At 36.8% G+C, this 25696-nt stretch overlaps 1 protein-coding gene across 3 annotated transcripts in view; it reads right to left on the minus strand.

Annotated features, from left to right (window-relative positions):
• Positions 1-11967, minus strand: part of LOC134745584 (LIM domain only protein 7) — a 221429-nt gene extending 209462 nt beyond the window's left edge. Inside the window, exon 1 of one of the 3 annotated variants that reach the window (XM_063679660.1) lies at positions 11841-11967. The gene's annotated coding sequence lies outside the window, so the exon portion shown is untranslated. The remainder of the gene's footprint in view (positions 1-11840) is intronic. The other 2 variants (XM_063679675.1, XM_063679684.1) reach the window with 2 other exon arrangements.
• Between the last annotated feature and the right edge of the window lie 13729 nt (positions 11968-25696).

A 25696-nucleotide genomic window follows, 5' to 3' on the forward strand; every position in this document is an offset into this window, starting at 1 on the left:
TAGGTGTATCATTTTTAAGTGTAGACAACCCTAGCGTTGTGCCGGTGCGCGCGGTGCGGGGAGCGGCGCGCTGAAGGTCACTCCATTGTATTTTTGTGTAGGTATCAAAACAGTAGGTATTTGCATTTTCTTTGAGAGATAAGTATCTGTTCGTAAGAACTATTATATAATCTGTGCTCATACCACTAAGTGTAACGATCTAACGATAACCTATTTTTCTTTTACTAATAGTTATTATTATGACCCTAATTGATGAAATTGTTTCAATATGATAAAACCTTCAGTACAAACGAACCTATCGTGGTCAGTAACCGATTAATAAAAATTACGTGTCAAAAGTCGTATGTTGAAGTCCCACCTACGTGTATTGACAGGAACAAACATACAACACGCCTACCCCTTCCGGTAGTCGGGAATGTATGGGAATAACTTGTATTTATCGTATGATCTATTTGAACATGTCTCTTGCCCAAACAACACCTTTGCGACATAATCCTTGGAACAATATGGGCACAACAGACATAAAAAGGTTATACAGAAAAGAAAGAGATATTCAACCTTTTAAACTGCTTAATGGAGAGTACATATTTACCTAACTGTGGTTAAGCAGACATCGGCTACCTGTTGCGACATTCTATTAACATTTAGATAAAATTAAACTGCATTAAAGATATATTCTGTTTAAAAGGCTATATTAATGTATAGTACTTTTATTAAACATGATGCTTTTAAGAAATTCAGATTCATTTTATATGCAATATAAAAGATTTAAAAAAGATCACCGTATTAGAGGACGTTAAAATGTTGTTAAAAAACGATACAAAATTATAAAAAGCAGTTAAAAATGTCAACATTATGGCCAGTTTGTTTTAAAGCTTCAATATATAAAAAGGTCACAACTTAAAGATGATAAAAATGTATGCTTTTATTTTGAACTAATAAAATTCGCAAAAGATGATATCGAAATGTTAATGTCAATCACTGGCAAGAAGTTACATTGCATGGTAGCTGTTGCAGATTCTAAACGTTACAAAACCAGCGGTCGTCAATAGAGACATAAACTTCTCAATATACTCCAGCGTTTATGAGCTTATAATCCGAGCATATTCCGTCAGTGACGACTGAAATGCTACGCCTAGATAGAAAGCTGGAGACCCATGTGCACAACCCCTTAGGAAGCCCGTACGAGGGAAGTTTGGAAATAAGTGCCTTATGCCAAACCCTATCGAAGGCCTTTGCGATATCCAGGCTAACAGCCAGTGCCGTAATAATTCATCTTACACTCCTTTAAAATCTTTCTACTTCGGAACCCTTTGATTCATCTTCATCCCACACCTGACCATGCCATAGTTTAAACAAGAATCCACCGTTCCCACAGCGTAACGAATTGTGATACATACTCTAACAAAAGAACCATTTGCGTCATCGCTTGCGTCGGCACCAATTAACTTAGTCTGGCACTTTGTTAAAATTAAGATGCCATTTGAATTGATTTTCCTGACCTTGGCACAGGCGAATATGCATTGTGGAATGTCAGCCATCTTTCTATTTTAATTCATGTACAGTCGAAGGCAAAAATATTGATCCGGACAAATGGCTCAAAAATATGTGAACACGACGTTATTGTCTAAAGTGTAAGAGCGTACACATATTTCTTAAACTTTGGGAATGTAATTCTATTTATGCCCTTGACTGTACCTACTTATTTCGAAATGTATCGGTTGGTGATCTGTTTTACCAGACATATCGAGAGGCACAGGCAATCGCGACAACAGATCGGCAATCGAGATCGTAAAGCACTGGCAGTCAGTTTCAATATAGCGAAGGCTTTCGATCGCGTTTGGTACAAAGCACTTCTTTCGAAGCTTCCATCTTACTATGGGCATCCTAATATGATTTTGTTTCAAATTACCGGAAACAGACAAATTATACTCGAACATTGGTTAATGTTTATTTTTTTGGTTGTGTGGCAGTAAAATACCTTTTATAGCATATCTTAAATCTAAGAGCAAACCGCTAGTAATCGTAAAGAGCTAGTATCGCAAATGCAAAAGAGGTCAACTCTAAAAGTGGTAGAGTGCCGACTGCTTCCCCGGTTCCATAAAGTGTGTAGTTTACCAGCAGCCGACTCACATTTATTTTAGTACCGCTTATCCGATCAACGGGAAACAATTTCATTTGTAAATATTACTAGCCCTCGCCTGCAGCTTCACGCGCTTTCTTAGTATTTTGGTCAATTGGGTGGTTCGTAAATAGAAACAATCTAATGCTAACTTGTCCAATTTTAACGAATCCACTATACCCACTTGGACTCAATTGTATATTTAGTTCTGACATCGACATGCAAAACATCAGACCCGATGATTAAAAACATCATTAATTCCTACTTCCCTAACACTAATATTATAATGCGTAAGTAACTGTCTGTCTGTTACCTCTTCACACATACACCACTGAACCAATTATGATGTTTAGTATGGAGATAGTTTGAGGCCCTTGGAAGGATATAGGAATTATATCAATCATTATCATCATTCCGCGAAGACAAAGTCGCGAGGAGAAACTAGTATTGGTAATAAAGATGATAAAACGTGCAGTTGGAATCGGTATCTCCTGTTATTAGGTATCTACAAAGCATACCAGAACAGAGACGACCTCAATACATATATACCAGAAATCTCTTTAGCTCGCGTTCAACCATCTGACCGTCGATTATTTTACTCACTTCAATTTTAATGGTCTTGCTTCAAAATGGCATTAAGATTTACCGCTTATCCTCCCGAATCAATTACAGAATTGTAAACCCATGAACCGTTAAGGCATTAAAACATGCGTTATCTTCGTCCGAGAAAGCGCTGCCCCGATTGGCCCATTTGGCCCACCCTGGCACATCACGAATAATCTTGAATCAGTCCAGTGGGCGGAACCTTGACACGATCTGAAGCCAATCGTATTAAAAAGTTCCGTTCGTGAAAACATTGTAAATTCACGTGGACAAATCGAGGACTTGCCCGATCATTGCTGGCTCGTTGAGCGTTGAGTGGACTTGTAAATAAACGTAACAGGGGTGAGCATTTATTAGAGAAAAAGAGCACAGGGAATATTTTAAAGTTTTTTTATTAATTTGCGTGACGATTATGATTTGGCACATAAGTGTAAGCAGTTCAACATTTAAACTATCAGTTAGGGATTGCATATTACTAAAGGTAAAAAATCTAGAGGTTAACGGTAAGTTATTTTCAAATTAAGGTGTTTTAGTGAATTTGTGCTATTTTAAGTAAACAATTCACGTAATTTTCAATTAGAAATGAATGTATCCATCTATCTAGAATTAGCTACCAAGTCTTTCTAAAGCTGCTACAAACCGGCTCAAACAATTTAAACCTGAAGATCTAGATACTGAACTAGAATTAATTCAATCGAATACTAAGCAGCAGATAAATGTCACTTTCGCTCAAAGCGTTAAGTAGATAAGCGATAACCGGAAAAATATTGGCACAGATTTACCGTGATTAATAAAGACAATGCTACCGAATCAGATAACAGCAATCCTAAGAGGCACACTTGAAGAATTGAGACAAACGACCGGAGAAAGTTCGTATTGTATGCAAAAACATTGATACAAATTTCGAATTAATATTATGTAGATTAAATTGTCGATTTCTTCTAACGAAGACCGAATTCTATTTAACGAATAGTGTGGTATTAGAATAATGAAATAAATATACTCAGGAATTTTCTACTAGTAATCTTAATGAAAATAAATGTTCAGTAAAACTGTTGAAAACAATAGCAGAATAAATTGTGTATAAGCCATGTGTGGCTCTTTTAGAGTAGTAAATACCCGAAGAGTGACAATCAATCGGAACTCAGCCTCGCTTATTGAAATAAGGGTATCGGATACTAAAGCAGCAGTTGGTACCTACTTTTGAACATGCGTATCTTCGAAATGAAACAGGAAATCATTAAATATCTCTTCTTAAAATAATAACAGTGCTCAACTGACCCACTATTCGGAATCGGTCCATTAAGAAATAAATCAATAAGCCATCAATATCGCCAACCTGCAATTATTTAAAGGAAAAGGCATCTATATCAGTTCTGTTGAAGGAAAAATTGTTACGGACACACCCTCATGCCTCCGTGTAAAATACATCGGGTGGGTTGTTATTGAAATTTTAACTACCTACGCAAAAGTACTGGAAGTCCGCGTGTCTGTTGTTTCCCGATAATATTTTGCATTGATTGCTGTATATCAAAAGCAAAAGTTTTAATCTACAAGGCCTGAAATTAGCATTTATGTGGATGTAAGATATTATATTATCGTGGAGAAAGTGACATTTGGTGTTTATTGAAACTGTGACCCACATCGGAGAGACGTGAAGACGCAATAATGATAATATATCAGACGACGACCACACAATGTTATTAATGACCTTCCAACAGATCTGATATGGGATGAGGCGATTGCAGCCAGATGCAATATCTTACACAACTTTTCTAAAAACAACCATCATTCACCAGTCTTTGTGTCCTAAAAAGTATATAAATAGAAAAAATCAAATACTTAAAAAAACTTTTTTTTTACATATTGATTCTATTATTTGTGATGATCAAATATGTACACGTGCTTATGACCCCAAGTGCACCCCAAGTCCACAAAACACAGCAATGAGACTCAAAATCTGACATTTGTATTAAATAGGCACTCGAAAATCTCGAAATCCCTCACTATGATCATAGAGTAACTTATACTAGAGCGGTACTGTCATAGTAAATTTTGTAACCCCAGTAAATTCACTGCCATCTGTCGACACACTTTTAAACTAAAAATGAAGATTTATAAAAATACGATAAAATGTATTTAAATATGGATAAATGATTTTTTTTATTTGCATTAATTATTTTTATGATTTTGATTCACGTTCTTTTACTGATATGCGTTAAAATTGTTAAATAACAAACAAAACCGTCAACGCCATCTATACGACAGTAGGCCAAAGCTAGTAGCGCCCTCTGAACGAGAATCAAATTTTCTTGATTTTCGAGGCACGTTTTTTTCTTATCCATCTATTACGGAGTTATATCTATCTTTGCTATGATGTTGATATATATTATATACTTCTTTGTGACGTGAATTCTATGGAAAAAAAATAAAAAAATCAGTGTAGTTTTTAAGAAGTTTAATCTAAAACTAATAATATTATACATATATTGAATAAATGAAAATAGTAGACTGTAGAACAAGGGCATAAAGCGATCCATTTTGTGCGCTCGAACCAATATAGTCGAGGATAAAAATGGACATTTATACCTGAGTTATACTGCTTTTCACTTCGTGTGAGTAAAATATACAAAAATATCCAATGTTTTAGGTTATTTTACCGTATTTATTCAAGACTAAAGTAAATTGTACTCTGTTGGGGGCGCGGGGCACGAGCGCCGGTCGGGAGCGCGCCGGTTGGGGGCGCCCTGGCAGGACTGGCAGTTTGTATGGCAGATTTTGGAGTTTATTGCTAAGTCAATAAGGGTCGTAGTAGATGATTTTACTTTATGCTCTAGAACATAATAAGCAACTTTATGTCGTCTACGCACGACTTACGTCGAACTTTACGAGCATGAGAAGTGAAAAGTTTATTATGGTATCATTTTTTTTATACCACGTTGGTGGCAAACAAGCAACGTATTGGGCTAGGTCACCCATATTATGTTTTATTTATGTTTTAGGTATTAGTTTTATAGGTAGTTTTAATTTTAGGTTACTTTTTAGGATCCGTACCCAAAGGGTAAAAACGGGACCCTATTACTAAGACTCCGCTGTCCGTCTGTCTGCCTGTCACCAGGCTGTATCTCATGAACCGTGATAGCTAGTGACAGTTGAAATTTTCACAGATGATGTATTTCTGTTGCCGCAATATAACATCAAATACTAAAAAATACGGAACCCTCGGTGCCCGAGTCCGACTCGCACTTTGCCGGTTTTTTTTATTGTAAGTTTGGTATTAATTATGCGTATGGTTTTAATAAAAAAATATGATGTGAGTTAAAGTCATGCCGCCTACTTGATTCGTTATTCGTATCATTTATTTTCAGTATTTTTTTTATTATGGTATCATGTTATTATGGTATGGTACTTAGATATTTTCTACATTTTTTTAAAAAAATTCAATAGGTTTTTTTTTTACTTTTGACAATGTTATGCTTAAAACTCATTAGCTTTCGCCCATTCGACTACATAATGTTATTTCAACATGTGTGTAGTTGCAGTTGATAATAATTATCTCTGTCAAATGTAACGACTTGCGACTAAGAAATTTAGCAAGTGGAACTGACAGAAGCTGGTAAAACGCGAATCTACTGCAAGAAGAAGTCGCCACACTACTCTTATCAGCAAGTTTACCATCTTTAAACTTGACTTGAATGATATCTAAATGGAAATAAAACGCAAATAACTTTGGACTTAGCTGTACAATATGCCCACTTAGATGATAAAAGCGACATAACACATCGACAGTTACCTTTATGGTTTCCATTACGTTTTTGCTTGACTTTAAATTTCAAATCTCATTTGTATGGAGGCACTGTCCACTATGTCTTGGGGATGTTGCTTGAGATGTTCTGATACCTACTGTCAGATTGAATCAAGTGTAATTATAAAGGTGTGCTCGACTGCTCCGAGTCTCGTGTGGCATGATAAGAAACTACAGGAGACTTTATGGTCGAGCGAGCAAGGTCGTGAGCTGGACGCAAAAACTTGTTTCCATGGTTGTGATCCCATTTCACAAATGTGTCAATACGCGAATGTCACAATATGACGGTATTTCAATACCAACTTAGCTGAGGAAAGCACCATTTATCGATGTAAAGATGTCCACGTTTCCAATTCTTTTGAATTTAAATTACTAACAGCATAACAAATCAGAGCTTACTAACCGCAAAGGTTAATTATGGGCATTTTTTAGAGAACACCTAAAAATTAAGCACCTACTAATATCCTCACCGTAGGGATATTTTACAGGTGTTCTTTATAAAAATGTCCTTGATGTTGGATTTTATCACGACTGACAAATAAGTCAAGTAATCAAGATGGTGCACGTCTTGCTGACATAATGATAATATTTCCCCGAATTCATACTGAAGAAAAGAAAGTACACAATATCCCACTCGAAATGACATAATTTCAATTACTTAAACCAAGGAAGTCAGCATTAAATCTTAGCAATACCTTCTCACTTGACGCCTTGGACATTTCGAATGAGTAACGCCGCAAATAAATTCTTTACACGCCATTTTTTCTTATTTTTTAAATGTATATTTTTAAATCTGTCAATCTGTCAGCCTTCGGTACTTGGTTCCACCGTGGACAATAAATGCCTTAATGACAGTACAAATAACTGTATTCACCTTGGTTAAATCACTTATCTCGTTTACTTTGCAACACTATTTATATCATGTCACGATGTTGTTCGAGATTTTTCGCTTTCAAGTTGGTCGCGTTATAGCATGTAGACTGTGTATTTCTTTGTTTATTTTGTTAAATGCGCATTTTATGGAAATTTAAAATGCTTTTCCATGAGAACCCTAAAAAGATCGAAAAAGCTAAGAAAAATGCGTTGCATGAAATAACAATAATAACAGAGAAAGAACTATCGATGATAGATAAATAGCCATGTTTTGTACGGGATAGGTCTGTGGAATGGTCCCAACCATGCAGCAACGTCTACAAAACATTGGCTGTTACTGATCAAGTAACAATCTATAAGTACAAGCAAGGGAATTCTATAGGCATACCATTCTCATGAGAGAAGGTAAGAAGTTAGAATATGTAGACAACACACAGCCTTGCCGTTTTTTGACATAAATCCAAAAAAAAATACGTACACTCAACTTGACTGCCTCCGAAGTAGACCGACACAGTGTTTTAAACATAAGTATTTAAATACCTATTTGACGCCAGAATTTAATACTGTTTTAGACATAAGTACATATGTACTTACATAGATATAATAGGGAATTTCAGCGATTTATAAGCACATACCAAAATCAACAAAACGGTACAATCATATGACGTTTGTGACGTAATCTATACCTATATATCGCTAAATTGGTCTTATATTTCGTAAATTCTGATTCGCGTAAGCCATTTCTCGGAATTAGTCATATTGCGAATCCGCAATTATGGATAACCGAAGTAACAAAATATTTGTTAATACCTATGCTTTTTCTTGTGCAACTAAAATCGTTGTAAAAATGTACGAAAATCCTTGTGATAAGCGTCTTTTCTTTATAAGTTTTTATTTTATTTTGGAACTCCAACTGCAGGAACTACTTGTTTAGACTCCTTGATGGAAAGGTCAACGTCCTGTAAAAGGCGAATCATCACCTTGAACTCAGTCAAGATGAAATCGATACGATCAACATGCCCAGGTGTCCAACTATATACTTAGTGATTATAAAAAAAATATATATTATAGGTAACATTGAACCGAAATAGGCCAGCGTATGTATGTAAGTAGGTAGCATCTACTTACATCTAACATCCGAAAGTACCATGGGGACCTAGTCAGGTATATAAAGAAATAATGAGATTATTTAATACCAAGCTATATCTCCAATACGTACCAGGGTAGGTACAACTTCTCCCAGCCAGTATCAGCTTGCGGATATATCCACTGTAATTAGATATTTATGTAACAGTGAAATTATAAGCCATTGCATGCCAATGACGGTTTCATTCAAGCAGACCATGTAGGTATTCCCATCGCTCCCAAAGCGAATTATTGAAACGAGCAAACCAGCGTATCTTTGGTCTCTCGATCCGTAACTGGGCCGACTTTTATATTGTTGTCGATTTTTTTTTCGTCCGATTAGATAAAGTTCCCTATTTGTACAAGCCTTTTATTAACTTGCAATGTACCTAACTATGTATGTAGGGGTCAAATCTTGCAAGTTAAATTGGACCCACTTCTCGATTTCTATTGAAGCTGAAAATTTGCATACATATGTAAGTCGGGTGACAATGCGATATTATGATACCATCGAGCTGATCTGATGATGGAGATAGGTGGCCATAGGAACTCTGTGCTAAAAAAACGAAACCTAATTATGTTTGGGGTTTTTAGAATTGTCTCGATAAGTATTAGTTGCTTGTGGAAAAAAAAAGTACAGTAAGCGATAAAAGTTTGTAACAAAACTTATATAGAATTAAGCGCAATTTCCCGTACGTCCTTAAAAAATCTTCCCCTGAGTTACGAAACCGTATGGTATTTTCGGAGCTAAAAGCATAATTACATAAAAAAAATTCGGGAGAAGTTTTACACCGCTCAGAATGGAGCTCTTAATGCCAGCCAAATTGTATCCCATCTGAAAGATAATAGACAACTAAATAAAAATCGGCTCACAACTGCAAGCAGTCAGCATAATCAAGATACCTACTTTATATTCTGGAACAAGTTTGGACAGTCACACTAGAATAAACAACCGGCCAGGTGCGAGTCGGACTCGCCCACCGAGGGTCCCGTACAAATTAAACTTTTTTTACAAATTTACAGTTTTCATATTTTCTTTCTGTATTTGAGTTTACATATGCGTGACATATGCGTTTTTGCGGCATAAACGGCTGTATCTTTTTTTTACGTTAACTTAGAAGTTTTTTTTTTTTACAGCTTCAAGGGACCGTAGACCTAAGTATATGATTTCAATTTCTACTCGATACCTCCACTTAAAGGGTCTTGACAGACAAACGGACGGACAACAATTAAAGTGATCCTATAATGTTTTTTAGTTTTTTTTCTTTTTGAGGTACGGAACCCTAAAAACTATACTCATCACTCGCTAGGTAAATTATGAGAATAACATCACTGATTACCAATCAGGTTTATTGGTACCTATCTTCTTAAAGAAAATATAGTCCTCCCATCTTCTTTAAAGCGAAGGCCATGCGATTAACCTATCGGAAACCACTTAACACTTATTGCATTGTTCGATGCATTTGCAAACAATCAAATAAAACAATGCTTTTAGGTGAATGCCTTTGAAATGCAATAAGCACCTGTTAGTGATTGGCTAGATGACGTAGGTAGAGGTACCTACTGGCCAGGGTCGCTGAACCAGGTAGGCTATAGGCTAGCAGGTAGTAAGAAATCGGACACTTCTGAGAATAGGTAGGTCTTATTCATTGAACTATTATTACTAACGTATAGAAACGGCACAGAGAACCAGTGTTTTGCGCCATGAGTTGCTGCATCAAACCATAGAGACGGAGCGTGAATCTCGCGACCTAAACGCGTAAGCGCCATGAATTCTACGGCGCTTACGACGTCTTGGTCGCGTGTTACAGGTTGTGATTGCGACAATTTCATTGTTTGGTATGTCGTCTCTATAGTAATAATAACTCAATGGTCTTATTCGCGTTATAATAATTTTCTTTTGTTTATAACTGCGTTGCAGTTTTATTGCATTCTAAAAGCTTGTGTTGTGTTGTGTATTCGTACTTGTATTGTACGAGTGCCTACTCGGCAAACCTAGTTAGTAAGTAATTTTATTCAGATGTCACTTCCGGAGTCTGGGGTATAAAGGCTCTTTATAAAACACTTATCGAGATAAAAGACTTACTGCTTAAATGGTGTTCCTAAGATGAAAAAGAGACCCAATGGTATATACTTATTGGGTACGGAGAAAGGAGACTTCTTCTTATCGATTGTCCCAATTGCAATGCTAGATTTGTCGTCGATTCATTCCTCTTGAAGGACAACCTGCACGTAGGCCTAGTATACGAGTAAGCTCGTCAGGCACAAAGATACCTATGCGGGTTGGGTAAGTGATTCTACTGTCAGGTATTGGACAGAAAACGACGAATGCTTATACCTATTACCTACCTATAGGCGACAGACTGTATTTTGTTCGAGTTTGGAGTTGACTGAATCAGGCATGAATTTGAGTAACTCGAAGGTAATTTCTAAGTGTTTACTTAGGTAATGTTAAAAAATGTGATACCTATATCTATACATGAGATAGAATCTACCTTGTCGCGTGCTTAACATTTACATGGTGAATACTAGGCCTACAGGAAGGACTCGTCTAGAATCATAGTGGCTAGTATGTAGGGGTAAGCGAACTGTTGCATCAAAGAATCCAAGAGCATTGGCCGCCTGTTGTTATGGTAAGCCAGTCCGAGACATGTTCAGATGGCCTATTCGTGCTTGTCAGTGCAATGAATGAATGGCAAAATGGCTACCTATCTTGGCTATCTGTAGAAGCTTGTCATCTGAGAATGTCTACTGTGTGTAAATCTATACCCAGATTACCTAGATGTGCATATGGCTAGCTGTAGTGAATGTATACAGTACAGTTGTACGTGAATCGTGTAATACCTGCCTCCAATTATGTGCTAAACCGTGATTGGCATGCTATGACATTCTAATTGCATCTTTACAAACAATACCGCGTTTTATAACTCGACAGTGGCACCTACAACCTTAATTTATCCAGGGGAACGGCTTCTGCCTGGCTAACCAATAGTACTGTTGGTTAAAAACTTGGCATAAATCTCTCTTACCTTACGTTAAGTTACGTTTGTATTTGTACCAGCCAAGTCACCGTTAGAGACGCGTTCTCGTCAACCATCTGACCATGTCGGACACTGACACTATTGATAGGAGAAAGTATTTGCATACTCAGCTCAACGCAATCAAAACTCAATTTAGACGCAGCAATCGTTTTCAAAACCGACTACCGGTTTTGTAGCGTAATAGTCTTAGACGGTTCTAACCTAAAATTGCACCGATTTTGTCGTTAGGTACACAATATTCTTAATTTAAATAAAGTTTACATTTACTTACGCGTTAGTTTTCCGTATTTTAACACACACAAGCACTGTTTGGTCACAGGTCACGTTCACACAGAGTTCGAGCAAACGCCCGGCGATCGGCGTGGCGAGCCGCGGCTAACTGAGTGAGCCTACGTTACGGCTACGGCCGGCAATCTCCCACTCACTCCGCGTTCGGATTCCTGTAACCTAGAGAAAATTTTCGATTTTTACTTGCGCATTTTTGTGATCTTACGTAAGAACTATCAAGACTCCCTCCCTTCCGCCTGTAAGAAAAATAAGACACTGTTGACCCCCCTCTCCCCCTAAATTGCATTACGTAATAAATGAATGTCGCCTTAATACATTTATTTTACATAATATAAATAGTGTATTTAACTCGAATGAATCTCCCTTTTTTTCTACATTTACAGATTTTCTAGTTTAGATGTTATGGTGGGGTTATGTACGTATAGTACGTATATTTCGAGTAATTTCTTCGTGTAGATGGCTCCATAAACCTTGCAACAACTCTCGTGCGATTTTGTGATACCTAAGTACATTGTGTTAATTGCTCTATCGACTGAATTCGCTGCACGCAAAAACGCATGTGACTTGTAGCGTGGTATATAGAGCCTGATGAAGATTGTCGTATGGATTTTTAGAATTTTGACAAATTAAACTGGACTGAATAATAACAGGAGCTGGAGTCGATACTGCGGTGTTTCAATTTAGTCTAAAGATAAATTTGTACTCGCAGGTGACTTACCCCGTTAATCCGTCGTCCTCGTCTATATTTTCCAAACTAAATCTTCTTGAGAGGTTATTTCAATTTCTTGTGATATGCGGCGGGAGCGATAATAAAGATTAAATTATATGCGGCGGGAGCGATGATATATTTGCGGAATCAAATAATATACGTTAGCGGGGCGGAATCATTAAATATATGCGGATTCGCCAATGACCTTTTATTAGTAATAGACGCGTGACGTTTATAGTTGACAAAAGTAAAATGCAGGCAATATTTAGTAGATGATTGTGACAGTTTTGACACATTGGCGTCAGCCGTACGACTTACTCAATATAGGTTCCAGCAAAGTTCCAGGTTCCGGAACCTATATTTGATGGCTCACGATCGAGCGCCGGGTGCCATATCTACCTCCCTTTACTTACATTATGTATGGCTTGGCATGTGTATGGCTTGCAATAATTTATTTATTTGTGAACTCCGTTGTCAGTCTGTCAATATGTGCCCTGTCTCGGTGGCCAGTTCACCTTAGAGTTTTTATGTAAAAGAGGTTTCCCGAAGGGTTATGCCGAAAAGGAATTTGGCGCAGTATGGGCGCAGTAGCTTAAAAGCTGGAATCCATAGTATTTTTAAATGAAAACGTAAAATAACTTCGACAAAATGGCCAATGCAGTAAATAAATTAATTGGCTACATTAATGCCACACAATGGCCACGCTCAGGCACAAAGGCCACGCGCTCACACAAAAGAAATAATGGCTTTTGTTTAACAGAATGCCATTGTTAGTACAGGTAAGTGAACGAGCTCAGTAGAGATAGCGTTAACTATACTCGTGTATAGAAAGTATCCGAACGCCTACGACTGCTCGCTTGCACCGCACTACTGCACTCTATCTCGCGCTATCTTTCTATACAAATTAACTACATTCTTTTTAAAATTAATGCTGAAAAATATGTGTCAGTTATTCGGGTTCATTTGATTTTATGTGGTATTATGTAAGTGTAGGTAACCTAAATACGAAAAAAAAACTGGGAACCCCCGAAGTTACACCGGACATGTGATTACAACGCCATCTATGACTGCATCGAATTACTAGGAATACAATAGGGTATTTGACTACTAATATTGTCTTCGGTTACCGCGATAGTTACTCATGAAATAAAACTATGAAAACGGATTGCGTTCGTGGTCAACGGGTGATACCCGTTGACCACGAACGCTGTAAAGGGTTCGAAACGTCGGGATGTATTATAAATTCTATATACGCGGTATAATCCGTTTTCATAGTTTTATTTTATTCGACTATTAGTCAAATCAGTTTCTTTTTTCGAACTGTCAAAACGATTTTGCTACTATGGAATTTATATGAAACACTAGCATGTGACGTCACAATCAAACTACCTACTCTTTATAGAGTTTATAGTTTCATACGGGTTTTAAAATAGAAATTGTGTCCAAAAATAACTGCTGTCTACTTTTCTCTATTAATCTTCTGGTGCTTTACGTTATTTCATGCATGGTGTAAAATAATTTATTCTAAATACAGTCAAATACCCTATTATAGGTAGGTATGGCTTTTGGCTTTTTATTATTTTTAGAGTTCCGTACTCAAAGGCTAAAAACGGGACCCTATTACTAAGACTCCGCTGTCCGTCCGTCTGTCGGTCTGTCCGTCTGTCACCAAAATAAAATAAATATTTAAGTGGGGCTCCCATATAACAACAAAAAAACTACTACTTAATTTTTTCGGCCACGCAAATCCGTAAGATCAATTAACTTAAAAAATTCTAGACTCGAAAACTTAGACACCTTGCGTATTTTAACTTTTAACTATGCCGATGTTTATCAATAAGTACCTATATTTTAATCTAATGTTTAAATATTTAATTTGGACCGAGATTTATTTATTTACCTAAACAAGTTTAACGCGACTTTATGGTAATCGCGGATCACCTTGTGAAGAGAACGGATCTAATTTGCCGATTCAGTATAATTTGCTGCTATACTGATTTGATGAGATCGTATATTATAATAATTTATAATGAATGATTGATCTATTTTAAGATGATGAATACCAAGTGGTGTTTATCCGTACATTTTCTTACAGCATTATGTAGCCGTGTCGTCAGCGCGCCGTGTGTTGCTCCGCTGCTAGATGCTCGCTGGTCCGGTTAGAAGACACGACGAGGTCGACGAGGATGCTGCAGGCTCTGTATGATATGAGTACCTTCTGACATACATGTTGCTTTAACCTTTGCCGAAATGGCAAAAAATTGCCAGATAAACAGCAATCGTGACAACTTCATGTTTAAGGTGAATATATATGGAGCAGATTTGCTCCTAAGCATACGAAAGGTTGTCATATTTTTTCGTGGAAGCACTTTTAAAGTCAATTCAAGGCCATTAGCTACTGTCTAGTGTCAGCCCCTTAACTTCATAGTGTGGTTGTGGGTGCATTAAGTCGTAGGACCTGGCCCTATAAAAGATACTTTTGGACCGATGCGGGCAGCAGTAAACAGGGCAGTAAATCACCGGAATGACCCGCAATTTGCTGTGTAGGTATTTCTGGATGCACTCAAATAGATCTATATTCGTCAGACTCTCAGGAACGCGGTTTAGTACTTTTTGCTCTAAATATAGACTATACGTGTTGACATATGAAACATATGCGCGTAAGATTCGTAGTAAAATAAAAATGCAGTGTAATTAATGACTTTGCAATGGAAAACAGTCAGCAAAATATCCGTTAAGCACAAATTACATATAGGTCATTAAGACATTAGGAATGATCTCAACATCTGACTGAATGTATATATTTACAATAGGTACCCTATTATATAACTACCCCTACTATACAGGGTGACTGGTAATTCGACCTATTCCTTGAAAGGGGTTATTCTATAGCTTATTTGCAATGTTTTTAGCCCAGTCAACCAGGGGTCGAAACTCAATGGTTTTCGAGTTATTCGAGTTTTTAGTTTTTTTCGAAAAAACGCCACCTCTTGGCCTATGAATGGCAAGTGTATGAAAAGTACATGCATTAGGATGGTTTATTTTTATTTTTTTGGTAGCCAGTGAACAAAGGATTACTTTTAACATAAAAACATGTCAAAAAAATACGAAGGCTTTAAAAATAAAAGGTTATAAGTCACAAGTTAAAGTTTTTTTTTTGCCATTTTTTTTAATCAAAGGCGATTACTCAAAAAAAGTTGTAAGATACTTCGCGTAAAAATTACATAAATGAATTCCGTTATTCATACCCTATCCAAAAATGTACAAATGTTGACATGTTTTACTCAGTTATTGAAAATAATAACATTAATAACGGAGCAGGTAGAGAGTCTGCTGGAAGCGTACTTGACCCGAAGTCGGTTTGTGTCGGGTTGTCACATTGTTTCTGTTTGTGCTTTGTTTGCCTTCGTCTTATCTTGACTTATCTTATCTTTTGCGTACTTTGGAATTCAAGGTCGGGTTATCAATTAATGAGTAATAATAGGTAATTTCGGTAAGATTCGGATAATGTTCGTGATAAACCGAGGCTTCATTGTCTTTCTCCTTCAAGTAATTAATCAGTTACTTTCAACTAATCCTTCCAATCGGTCATCTTTCTTTACGTAATGGCGGCTTATCAATTTGAAGAATACGCGGATATCCTGTATTTTTACGGATTTGCTGATGGTGACGCTGCTGCAGCACGGAGAGAATATCAACGACGGTTCCCAAATCGCCGCTTACCTGATGTAAGCGTGTTTGGTGAGACTTATCGACGAATTCGAGAATCGGGATCGGTTCAACGACGCCAAGCTAATGCTGGAAGACCTCAAGTTCGTAATCCTGTTCAAGAAGAAGAAATCCTGGAGCTGTTTCGGGCAGACGGCACTATTTCGACGAGAGAAGTGGCTCACCAGCTCGGCATGAGTCAGTGGAAAGTTTGGTTCACACTGCACTCATCACGGCTGTATCCATACCATTACACTCCGGTACATGCCATCGAGGAGGGAGATCCTAGAAGAAGGCTAGATTTCTGCCGATTTTTGGTCAATGCTGACATTGAAGATCCGGAATACCTGAAGAAAATCTTGTGGACAGATGAATCGAACTTCGACCGTGATGGAATCACGAATTATCACAACCTGCATTTTTGGGCCCCTAAAGGTCAAAACCCTAGAAAATCAAATGAAGGAGCTCACCAGCACAGATTTTCTTTGAATGTATGGATGGGAATTATGCATGACAAGTTGATCGGGCCTTTCTTCCTGCCAGCACGTTTAAACGGCATCGCCTACGGAGAATTTTTAAAGGAACAGTTACCCATGCTGCTGGAGGATGTACCGCTTGGTACAAGGATGACCATGGTTTACCAACATGACGGCTGCCCTGCTCACTACTGCCGGGATGTGCGACAGTGGTTGGACGTTAACTATCCAGAGAGATGGATTGGGCGAGGCGGCCCAATCCCTTGGCCAGCAAGAAGTCCAGATTTGACTCCATGTGACTTTCACATTTGGGGTCACATGAAGGCATTAGTTTACGACAGGCCAATACAAAGTGTAGAAGACTTGAGAGAAAAAAATTTAGCCGCTGCCGCAACAATGAAAGAAAACATGTCGACCCGAGTAACAATAACTGCAGTACGCAAAAGGATTCGTGCTTGCATGCGAAATGGAGGCAAGCAATTCGAACAAGATTTGTGATTGTTAATAAGAAAAATTGCTCTGATTATTTATTTTAAGATTGATGTTATGCTCTTGTTGTTTTTGCTTGTTATGCTTGTTAATAACATTTAATTAAGATTTAATACGATTAAGTTTAAGAAAACCTTTGTAACTGTGATTAAGATTTTATTACAATTAGTTATTTTAAGAAGGAATTTGATCCTTAAATGGTTGTTTTAGTTCTTTCAATCACTCTTACCAGCAACAAACCCATTTTTCTGTTACAAAAACACAAACAAACCGGGTTTTGATAAGAAATTCCCCATTATTACTCATTAATTGATAACCTCATACGAACATGTCCGACTCTTACCGAAGGCAACCTGCCCCAACCTTTAATTCCAAAGTACACTTAAGATAAGATAAGTCAAGATAAGACGAAGGCAAACAAAGCACAAACAGAAACAATGTGACAACCCGACACAAACCGACTTCGGGTCAAGTACGCTTCCAGCAGACTCTCTACCTGCTCCGTTATTAATGTTATTATTTTCAATAACTGAGTAAAACATGTCAACATTTGTACATTTTTGGATAGGGTATGAATAACGGAATTCATTTATGTAATTTTTACGCGAAGTATCTTACAACTTTTTTTGAGTAATCGCCTTTGATTAAAAAAAAAATGGCAAAAAAAAACTTTAACTTGTGACTTATAACCTTTTATTTTTAAAGCCTTCGTATTTTTTTGACATGTTTTTATGTTAAAAGTAATCCTTTGTTCACTGGCTACCAAAAAAATAAAAATAAACCATCCTAATGCATGTACTTTTCACACACTTGCCATTCATAGGCCAAGAGGTGGCGTTTTTTCGAAAAAAACTAAAAACTCGAATAACTCGAAAACCATTGAGTTTCGACCCCTGGTTGACTGGGCTAAAAACATTGCAAATAAGCTATAGAATAACCTCTTTCAAGGAATAGGTCGAATTACCAGTCACCCTGTATACTAACTCCCTAACATTTTTGAATCCCAATTGTCAGGCTAGCAGACCTACATACGTGTGTAACATATAAGTATTTACAGACATGCTAACAAACACACATAATTGTCTTGTGATTAGTTTGTGTACCTATCCTATATTTTTGTTTGTTCGGCTGAATCGAATCACATCCCAACGAGCAAAAAGCGGTTTTATAATTATCCTAAGACCAATTTTCAATAGACTTATAGCGAACTTATAAGCGCTTACAAGCCCGGAAAAGGGCCCACTTTATTAGTGTATTCAGTTTTTTAATAGTTTAATAATACCCTCACGTAATTCAACTCATGACTGTAACAGCCGTGTAGCGGCATTTTGTAAAACCGTACACTCCTACGAAATCTATTATTAGTCTCTTATAAAACTAAACTAGATTGTTATGCACTTCACAATTCTTCTGCAAGTTCTTACTCGTTCATTTCGTTCAGTCAATCATTCAGTTATCAATATATTGGGAGTTGTGCACGCTTCGTGTAATAGTGAAAACTTTATTAAAATACTTAATAATATTTTGGACTTTAATAAGGTAAGTAAGTTAGATTATAATTTATCAGTGTTCGTTATTTCATGTTGTTAATCAAAACCATACAAGAACGTTCAAGGTTGCACCTATTGTCGAAAAAATGTGCGAGAGCCGACTGCGCTGGTTCGGCCACGTGATGCGAAGAGACGACCACCACATGACTAAGAGAGCCCTAAATGACATTCCTGAAAGTAGAAGGGGCAGCACAGTGTCGAAAGATTTGAGGACGATAGGCGCAAGCCCTGACATGACGCAAAACAGAGAAGAATGGCGCAAAATGATACGGAGAGCCGACCCCAAACCCTAGGATATGGGACAAAGGCTAAGATGATGATGAAGAATCAAAAACACACAGGGAACTCGTATTTTTCATGCAACATACCAAGTTTGTGGTTAAAATTTTAAAGCCCGTCTTAAAATAAGCAATTATACATTCGTATTAATTATTTTAAAATAACAAAATCTTCCCCATTAGTTATTTTCGGTAGCCATTTTAGGCTAGCATTTCGAAGTGTTTTACAATACCACTATTGATAAACTAGGTGCTATAATGTCCCATAGTCACTGCATTCACTCGCCATGTTGTTATCATGACTTATAATAACTTTGCCAACGAATCAATAAGTGTTTCTTTGACAATAACAGCATTGAACATAGCTCTTATAAAACCATTACGTTTATAATAGCATGCGGCAAGTATGTATTAGAGTTTATAAGCTTGCATAAAACTAGATTCAATTACGACTTACAAATGCTTTTATAAAACTATTTTATTTGTAACGGATTCAAATATTGTACTTATTAGCGCTTTTAAAACTAAGTAACAAGTGTAAATGGAATCAAGTGTATTTACACTTATAGGCAACTTTAACAGAAGATTCGGGTCTATAGTAGCCTAATAAGCAATCTTAAAAGCGCTTACAAGTGCTATTTATAAGAAGCTTAATTCTTAAATCTGATTGCTCTTACTAAAAGCTTTTAAAAGAAGGTGCGGCTTATATTGGTTTATATACTTGGTTTTATAAGCCCTTAAAAGGCTAATTATCAGAGTAATCGTGATCAAATACTAAATAGCATTTTCTGAGACGCATATAAGAGTAATTGCGAACGCCAAATTCAATATAAGAATCTTATAAGTGTCTTATTCCTATAACATATGTGTTCTGAGACTATTTTGCTTGTTGGGATGCCTAGCGCTCAAAAACTGACATTTCACGGGTACATAGGTATGTGCATACGCCTTATATTTAAGAATAATTCTTACAACTTGGTCTCGAAGCGATGGCCTTGGTCGTTAACTTTACCACAAACGTATAACAAATTAAATCCAGGAAGCGGAGACGTTCATATAAGTAAGAGAAAAGTAAATTAAGAATATAACTGCGTTGAGTCAGGAAAATTGCTATGGAATTATGCAGTTTTAATTAATCTGGTGCATCTGGTACATGCAAGGAAGTCATAAACCGATAGAATTGAGTTTCATTACTTTCATTATGAACGAATGTCCGTCTTGCCTCTTCAAGAGGCCAACCAATTTGGTTGAATTTGCTCCAGAAACAACTTCGTTATTATATTTTTTTACGATTTGATGCAATCGAATTGACTGTTCATATCCTTGAATACGAGTACATATACGTTTCGAATTACCTGTGTAGTAGTAGTAGTATCGGTACTTTGGTAGTAAGTTATTTGCCCGAAGCCCGTTAGGAATACAATTTGTAACACAAATAAGTACCTAAGTACTTGGATATAATCACATTGAGAGTGAATATCTAGACATCTATAGGTAGGTACCTAAGCATGCATCAGGTGAGATTGTGGTCAAATGCTTTTCTTTATCCAATCAAACAAAAAAAGCTTAGGTATTAGCTTACTATAGGCATCTATAGGACTAGCTCGTTTTCATCCCTTCATCCCCAAATAATTCACGTCCCGCTAGAAAATCCACTCAAACAGTAAGCAAAACGAATAATTTACATAATTTTCATACTTATGCCAATTCAGGTCAAAATAACCTGCTGATTTGCTATTAAATCGTTACATAATTCAGTAATCGATAGGTCAACCAGCTGGACTGCATTCCTCCTCGCAGACGCCAAGGTTTCCTGCTGATATTTCTCGAAAGAGCAAAGATCAACATTATGCATTGGAAAATAACCCACGCCTATAATTTCAGCAATTGTTTGCTCAAAAAACTCAGCATAGATTGATAGTTTCATATAAATGTATGTACATAATATAGCCTTCGTAGGGTTCATTATATTTCTTACATTTTTTGCAGTTTTATAGCTAGTAAAGGCGAGGGTTCTAGATAGTACTAGGTACAGACAGGTAGCTATGTTGAGCGGAATCCTAAATCACCTATTTACGATTCCTATAAATAATGCGTTGATAAAAATACCGTGAAGCCTCAGCACCTATACTTAATCCTTGACAAGAAACACACCGAGTACCTATTCGTTATTAAATGTGGGACACCGTTTACAATTATTTATGACCAACAATAATGGGCCAGGAGGCACAGATAAGCTAACCCGCAGTCCCGCAGTTATTTACATTTTTGTATACTGGAAACAAGTATTTTAAGGATAGACAAAGAAGTTGTACCTACCTTATCTGTTGCATTGCGTCCTCTACTTTGGGAGCATTTTATTAGTACGTCATTACACACGGGAGACCTTCGCCTTCGCCGCTGCCTCCCGTCAATTTTGTGACGATAACGGATCTGAACTATGTTCCCAGTTCCCACAAAGGATCGTAGGTACTAACGTGCACATTTAGTTCAACCCATCTTAGAGGAAGATACAGCAGCAATAATGTTGCCAGGACATTTATGTAAATTAATGATTTCATATACTTACGTGTAGTTTTGTTACTTGTCAGTCAGTAAACCAGCAGGAAAATTATACTCATCCTTTTCTTTTGGGTTCTAGTACTAGCGTAAGACAAAGACAGGATAATTCTCTGCCTATATGTTTGAAATGAGATAGTCCTGGGCCAAACTATATTACTGATATTACTGATATAAGTATTGTAAGAACAGATGCGATCAGAGACATTTTAAGATTTATCCCTAAGTCATCCTGGATAAAAAATGTTTATTGTAAATGGGGCATTTTCTATGGTGCTTACGCCGCACAGCGTCGCGCGGCATTGTTTATATCGGAGCATCGTTTATAATGGTGTAAGCGCCATCGACAATAAGGTCCCTTTTTATAGAAAATACCACACATATAGTTGGTCAAACCAAATTGGCAGTAAATAAGAACAAAAAAACTATACTCATCCTTTTCTTTTGGGTGCTAGTACTAGTGTAAGACAAAGAAAATATGATTCTCTCTATCAATGTTTGAAATGAGACAGTCATTTGACAAACTATATCTTGCCATTATGCCAAAAATCGCAAGATTTTATAAGTTATGTTTACTTATATCGAGGATTTTGTCAGAACTCTGAAGAACATTTAATTATGATAAATGTATTCCATAATAGATATATTTTAATTCTTTTGTGGTGGTATATTTTAATTCGTTCCAACTAAACATCTAGCGACCTTAACCAAGGAAGAGTTCTGGCCGAAGGCTGTCAAGTCTGCGAGCTCCCTGACACTGCGGGGTTGCGAACTGCGTCGCATCGCAGCCATAATTTAGTTTCTTTTAGTTTTAGGATATATGTATTTTATAATAATATGTATGTGTATTTACTTGATATGTTTAACTAACTTTATTGTAGGTAACTGTACTTAGGTATTGATCGAAGACACTTCCTTTTATTTTTCTTATTGATAGGTAACCTAGATTCTATACTTAGTCAAGTATTTTACCTAATTAGTCGAAGCAATAATGTTAGATTTTTCTCCCACGACATAATTAACTAGGTAGTGGAACAGGCATTGCTGGTTAGGTATTTCTAACATTCCCATAAGTGACGTTTCTAAAAGGTCCTTTGCCACTTGCCACGGGAATTACGTAATTATACGAGTTTTTCTGGTCTATCGGGTAAAAGCAGAGCAGTCAAACTACAATAAAAAGATTTACGCTTTAAACAGGTTCAGTTAATGTTTACAATAGTGTCCCTACGCTATAATGTTAAAGTCGAATTATGCATATGTACCTAAACGTTGATAAACCCTATGATATAGGTACAAACAATATGTATACAATACTACTGATCGAACTGATCAGTTTTAAGACAGCTTGTATGCCTTTTGACAGATCGAAAAAATAACCTGATTTGACTAGTAGTCAAATGTGGTATTTTCTATAAAAAGGGACCTTATTGTCGATGGCGTTTACGCCATTATTAACGATGCTCCGATATAAATACAATGGCGCGCGACGTTGTGCGGCGTAAGCGCCATCGACAATAAGGTCCCTTTTCATAGAAAATGCCCCAAATATCCTTGACTGAACCTCTATGTTTCTATAACGACCGGTAAAAATATTGCATCAAACTTAGTCAGATTATTACTTATTAAGTAGATATTTTTTCCGGTTAAATTGCACCTGATTTCAAAAACATGTAAATAAGACTGCAAGGTCAAGCGAGCGTAAATATGCAATCACTTACCTTACATAGATCGCTTAGGAAGGCATTATAATTTACTTGCTAATCTATACTAAGCCTTGTTGTGAACAATTAAGGTTCAAATTATAAACTTGTATCAGTTACGTCCATATGTAAGTTATTATCTGAGATAGGTTCGCTAGCGTGTGAGTAACTTACTTTCTATGCATCTCGCTCGTACTGGCATATTAGTGCGGGCGAGATGTATATATAGAGTAAGTTACGCAGACGTCATCGAATATGTCGGTGTCAGGTCAGTGACAAGCTCGTGGTAGCCGTACCTTCCCACAACACAAGCTTTATTGAACTTACTTATTACGTCGATTTTTGTGAGTTTGTCCATAATTATATAAATATTTTTGTTAATAGGTAAACAAACTCTTCATATTTCAAAAAAATATCACAGTTGTACGAATAGTACACATATTTAGTCTTCTAATCACTAACTTAACTGTTAGGCCCAGACCCATGTATGTCTCGTGCATATCATCATAAATCGTTATTATCATATGTTTTATAATGCATCGTTGTGAATACACCTTAATTTTAAGGCACACCCTACGAATATTAACCGTTAGATCTCAAAAACACTATGTATGGAAAGTCTCGGTGACATAAGCCCAAAAAATTCACACTGTTCTCATTTTTAAGCGTATTGCAAAACATATTATTATCGCGTACGAAACAAAACGCACTTGGTTCACTTTGGTTTTAAGAATAGCTTATAGCATTGTAAGCAAACATGAGGAGTACAATATGTTCTGTACACGAAAGCGCCGATTTTCATTACAACGTCGAACAGTAGCCGGTCATTATGTTAATTCGATTCAAATGGTCGAAAAGTAAAAGTCACTTTAGAATTGTTAATTGGTTTCGTGGGACGATAATGAAGGAACAAGGAATTTAAATTAAAATAAGTTGCCATCGGGATTTTAATGTTTTTATGCTATGGAATGTTGAACTACCACTAAAGGTATCTACTTAAAAATTTAAATATAATTAATTCAATTAATAATAAAAAAATACACTTATAAAGAGAACAAAAAAAACCGGTCAAGTGAAACTTCGTTTAGCTTTGTTTAGTTCCGTACAAACTTTCAATTATCTCATGCAACTAAAAAAAAACAAAACAGATTTTTGACCAGAACTAATTTGACAACTTTTAAAAACTAGACTTATATTGACCGGGATATAGACCGTGATTACCTTTTGTATGTTTTGTTGTTTGTGTGTTTTGTTTTTGTGTTGGGCAGACCAAACGCACTATTGCCTGCAGAATTAAAGAACACATTGCTGCGGTCAAGAACAATGACGTTTGCAAGTCAGCTATTGCTCAGCATCTCCTTGAGTCGGGTACAAATCACTGGATCGAGTTGCATAGTCTCAAGGTCATTTCGACAGAACGCCACTATACATATGTATACCAAGATTGGTAAGAGAAGCCGTTGAAATTCACAAATACAAAAATTTCAATCGTGAAGATGGGTTTAAACTGTCAAATGTGTGGAATCCTGTGATTTGTTTGTGTAAAAAACCAGTGATATCCGAATCAAACACGCGTAGTGACACCGTGAGTGTAGTGTGTTTGGACAGACCAACGATTGTGAACGCGACCGGACCAACAAGTGTGAATGCGACCGTTGGTAACGTTGAAAGTGAACGCAGCCGACGCGCAAGAATGAGGGTAGACAGAGCGCTGTCTACACAACTTTGACACCCACCCGCTATCTTCAGTTACCCGTGAACATGATGCATGTAACTGCGTCGAAATATCGGGAGCTCACAAATAATACAAAAGGTAATCACGGTCTATATCCCGGTCAATATAAATCTAGTGAAACTAACCGTGAATCATTCAAAACTAACTTTTAAAAATTTGTAAAGTGGGCTAAATCGAAAACCATTTCGATAAATATGCGAATAAAATTACGAAACAGTGTACATAACTGGAAGTGAAAAGTTCTGATGTCATTACTATGTACAGTCGCCATCAGATATATCTGAGCGGTCAAGGGGCTCACAAATATCTGAACACGCCTCTATTGTCAAGGCGTTAGAGCGCGTGTTCAGATATTGTGAACACCTTGGGCGCTCCGATATATCTGATGGCGACTGTACATATTTAATTATATGTATTGTTTTTAGTTTAAATCCGACGTTTCAGCTGAGTTGCACCAGCTGTGGTCACGGAAAGACTGACGTCCCAGGCTGGGACGCCCAGCGGAATGTCAACGGAGATATAAATAAATAAACAAAACTGAACTACCCGAAATTAGTTCCTTTATAATAATATTCGCGGTAGACAATGAAATTGCAACTGTAAAATAGTGGTCCCCTGCTTTCTGTTCAGTTGTC

This window comes from Cydia strobilella, chromosome 1, assembly GCF_947568885.1.
Source record: "Cydia strobilella chromosome 1, ilCydStro3.1, whole genome shotgun sequence".
NCBI classification, from domain to species: Eukaryota; Metazoa; Arthropoda; class Insecta; order Lepidoptera; family Tortricidae; genus Cydia; species Cydia strobilella.